This window comes from Pinus tabuliformis, chromosome 6 (genome assembly GCF_031772625.1).
Source record: "Pinus tabuliformis cultivar Carrire ecotype Pingquan chromosome 6, CPIR1, whole genome shotgun sequence".
Lineage (NCBI taxonomy): Eukaryota > Viridiplantae > Streptophyta > Pinopsida > Pinales > Pinaceae > Pinus > Pinus tabuliformis.
Window position 1 is genome coordinate 1,667,059,793 of NC_142292.1, and position 4,810 is coordinate 1,667,064,602.

Genomic DNA, 4,810 nt, shown 5'->3' on the forward strand with positions numbered 1-4,810 from the left:
TCTATTTCAATGTTATTGGCACATTTTATGCAGAGAAATGATAGTATGACTAACTATTGCTATCCTACTAAAAATAAAAGTTGTAATATTAAAGAAATCAACTCATAATGAAGTTTCTAATTATAACCAATCATTCAAAGATGTAACTTTTAAATTCTTCTAAGGAAACAACAAAAGAATATCTACTGGATACCAAGTTGTTTCTTAAGGAATAACAACTATAGAATAGAAAAGTAATACTACATAATCATATTACCAAAAGAGACTAAGTAAACGAAATAGAAACCTGTGATAATATACAGAAGCAGAAAGGAGGAACACTACTCTCAACAAATTAACTACAACAGATCTATTCTATAACAATTTTAATAAAGCTGATCGAAATAGAGCATTAGATTTAATAAAAAATAAATGATAAATGAAGAGAAATTAGGCGAATAGGAACAATTGAAACAATAAAATAAAACACCAATTTACTGATACAAGAGAAGACAATGCTAGTTCTAGGATCAGGCCTAAATCTAGAATAGAACTGCCTTAAAATAGAATCATAACAACAGGTTAAATTCAAGCAATAAGTGCTTCCATTCAATTACGGAAAACGAGTTACAATCAATATCTTCGCAGGTATGGGTTTATGTCAAAAAAATATTACAACTTGAGCAACCAACCCCTTTCAAGGCTTAATGTGATTTTTTATATTAGATCAAGAAAAGATAAGGACATAAAACCTATTTCTAATAATAAGTGATATTGTTAAACACACATGGGTAGCAACATAATCTGAAAGATAAAACATGAAAATACATTTTTATTAACAAGTGATATACATTTATAGTACATGGTTTGACCGTTGGGTTCCACATCCCAAGGTCTCTTGGACTTCCTTTTGTCTATTCGGCTTCCACACCAACCCATTGAGGATTAGGTGTCCAACATTTCCCGCCTTAATCTGAAGGGTTATGTATGAGTCCAAGAAGAGAGCTGTAATACAAAATGTGCAAAAATGCATGGCAGCACTAGGCTAAATGTGCTCTATGAAATGTTGGTACAAAAGGCGGTGGTTTAAGGATGACCACCAACACTGGAATGCTTAGTGCAGTTCTCAGAACTCTTCCAAAACTGGCAAGAAGATGAAGTCTTCTGCTAGAGGAAGTGCTCCTATTGTTTTGAAGAGGGAAACCTTCAACCAATAAAGGGAGGTCTCACCCTGCATAAAAGGGAGAACTTCAACCTAAAAATGGAAGTCTCAACTTGTGATGGTTTAAGGATGACCAACAACTCTGGAATGCTCAATGCAATTCCTGGAACTCTTCCAAAACTGGAAAGAAGATGAAGTCTTCTGCTAGAGGAAGTGTTCTCAATTTTGTTCCTGGAATTCTTCCAAGACTGGCAAGAAGCTGAAGTCTTCTGCTAGAGGAAGTGTCCCAGATTCTTTGAAGAGGCATTACCAAATGAAGGCATGCTCAGGGGCATCTTTGTCTCTGGCTACAACTCTGAATCTGGTGTGACAGGTTGTGGCTCAGGCTCGCTTGATGTGGCTTTGAAGCTTGTAGATGACCATCATTTCCCCCTCTGTCAGATACAAGGTGAGATGATGGAGAAAACTCAACTGCAAGACTGTTCAATACTTTGGAACAAGTTCTGACATGTGATTGGAATATCTTCTTGGTTGTTGATGCCCATTTCCAAGAAGCGATCCATCCAAGATGAATCTTTGTTCTTGCAGGACATTTGTTTCTGAAGCATCTGTGTGAAGAATGGGTGGTTTTATGACAGTGCTTACATGGATGAAGATAAAAACAGTGATCTTTCAAATGGCCAACTCAGTCACAGTGTTGGCATTTCACAATCTGTTGTTGTTGTTGTGGCTGTGGAAGAGAACCAGAATTTAAAACAACTGAAGGTGAACTGTCATGAAGAACAGGTGAAGATGAATCATCCTCAAGAAATCCAGCAGTTTGAAATTGAATTGGCTTTGAGTAGTCTGGAATATGAAAGGACAAGTCCTTGTCATATCCAAGACCAGTTCTGTGCTTGTTGTGGACAAGTTGTTCCCAAGGTTTGATGATGGGCTTGGGAAGTGCAGACTAAGTTTTTGCATCTGCATGTACAATTGCTGCTTTATTGGGCACTGGATCTGAATGAACTTCAACAATATTGTCTTGCTGTTTATGGGAGTCTATTTCATTGTTCTGAATAGAAACATGTTCAGAATGACTCCTCTGTTTTAATTCTTCTTGCTGTAGCTGAGATTCGAGCTGCAAAAAATCAATTTTCTCTTGTGCATTTTGTAGACAGACCTGAATGTCTATGAGAGAAACTTTGCTGATTTTTAATGTATCATGAGTAGTAGACAATATCAGAGTTTTGAGGAACTCTAATACTTCATTGATTCTGGCCATTTTTTTCTTTAATGTCAGAATTACACCTTAAAAATTGATCACAACTACTACTCAATGCAGAAAATTAATACCCACTAGCAATATCCTTTATAAATGTGCAGCAAATGATCAGTGTGCAACCAGCAAGCACCAATTACAATCCATATAAAAATAAGAGTTTACTCATGACCAACACTATGTTCTGACAATACAACCGACTAAACTTTTCTCCACAAAAGATTACTTTTATTTGTCAAAACAATCATTGCCTTTATACAGCCCACCAAACTCTTATGCAATAGTCAAATCAAGGAATCAATGCATATATATGTAGACAAAAAACTATAATGAGTTTTAAATACAATGCCACACTAGGGCAGCAGCAACTGCAAACTTGCTTGGATCCTTCAAATACTCCTTCACTTTCAAAGTAGAAATGATGGCTATCAAAACTTCAACAACTATAGCACCATGTCATGGATAGGACTTGAATGCTCATATATAAATGCTTTGACTAGGGTACGAACAAATATTCTCTGAGCTTGCCACTTCTTCAACGAAAACAATCTGCCCTCATATATCACACAGAATTTATGGAGGGCTAACAGCGCATATTCCAGAATGCAATATATAAAGAGTCAATGATTCCTCCAGCATTCCAATAAGAATGATGAACACAACATTGACCCACTTGTAGGAGCTACGCACCAATGAAAGGATTATTCCATATGTTCATGCATGTATGAATGCACAGAGATGAACCGACCAGCTCGTTGCTTTAAAACACAGCTTCTCTTGTGCGAGTCTCTCTGCTCTCCACGCCACTACAAAGTTGTTCTGCGGTGCTTCTGTTTCTCCATACTTTCACATCTACAGCTATGATCAACACTCCAACATCATCCACAGTCTTCCACCAAAAGCATAGCAACGTTTAGCAAAATATGTATCTGATATTTCTCGGAATTCCCCCCACAGAAATATCAGATGTTGCCTGGCTAATGGTATTTTACCACCACCCAGCAAATGATGGCAATGATTTACACATTCAGAAATGAGGGGCTAGAAATGAGCTTACACGTGAATGCGCCAATTGACTTTCTGCTTGCTCTAGCTTCTTCGCAAGATCCGAAATTTGACCTACAACATAATCTCGATTTCCTAAGAGGTGAGAATCAAGGGATGACTTGAAGTATGTAATATCCAGAGCATAATACTGCTTGCAGTGAACACCAGAATCCTCAATTTTATTCAGATGGATTGTTTGATACTCAGAGGCAGGCTCATTAGGAGGCTTGTATCCATCAGGGTATGTTCGAAAAGCACCAAAAACAGTCGTGTAATGGCAAGCTGGAGGAAAGAAGAGCGAGAAGATACTTCCAGTAGCTTATCGATGCCGTAGGATATTGCCACAGCAAGGGTGTTTACCACAGAGATTTGAAGCCCAAAAATATTCTGCTCGAAGCAAGTGGAAATGTGAAGATATCTGACTTTCGCCTCAGCGCGGTGCCTCAGCAAATTTAGGGAAGACGGGTTGCTGCATACAACTTGTGGAAGCCGTAATTACGTGGCACCCGAGGTGATTGCTGGCAGAGGATACGATGGTGCTACAGCTGATGTTTGGTCTTGTGGTGTCATTCTTTTTCTTCTCTTGATGGATCAGTTGTCATTCGAAGACACGAATCTTGCGGTATTGTATTATAAGATCTCCAGAAGTGATTTCAAGTGTCCAAAATGGCTCTCTGTTGGGGCTCGCAATTTGATCAAACGAATACTCGACTCCAATCACAAGACGCGCATAGCTATACCAGAAATAATGGAAGATGAGTGTTTTAAGCAAGGCTATTCACCGGCTAAGTCTGTGGAAGAGGACACTTATCTTGATCATACAAACTCAGAGGACAATATGCCAACGGACGAAACAAGACAAGTTCAGATCAATGCTTTTCAGCTCATAGTGATGTCATGGAGCCTGGATTTGTCTAGTTTATTTGAAGAAGAGGATGCTACTAAAAGAAAAACAAGATTCACGTCCATGTTCCCGGCCAAATATATAATGCACACAATCGAGGGAACGGCCAAAGCCATGGGTTTTCAAGTTCAGAAGAGGAATAGCAAGGTTTGTATCGCTAAACTTACTGCACGTTGATCTGAAGACAAAGAGGAAGGGACATCTCTCTGTGCACGTTGATCAGAAGACTCGGTGTTGCAAAGGCAGCACGGGATGCAACAACTGTATAATGGATTGCAAATGGAGGAATAATTGAACGTTTGTTAAAATTCTTAATTTCTTCTGTTAAAAAAGCAACCAAAGCCCTCTCACCTTCGAAATCAATGGAACCAATGGAACCAACGTTCAAGAAACGGAACCAGCGTTCAACTCAATCAACGGAGCAGCGTTACAAATTTAGGCTTTTCTCTGTGGGAGC

At 38.6% G+C, this 4,810-nt stretch overlaps 1 pseudogene; it reads left to right on the plus strand.

Moving 5' to 3' along the window:
* The first annotated feature begins 3,692 nt into the window (after positions 1–3,692).
* On the plus strand, positions 3,693–4,530 carry LOC149265350 (CBL-interacting protein kinase 33 pseudogene; annotated as a pseudogene).
* The last annotated feature ends 280 nt before the right edge of the window (positions 4,531–4,810 follow it).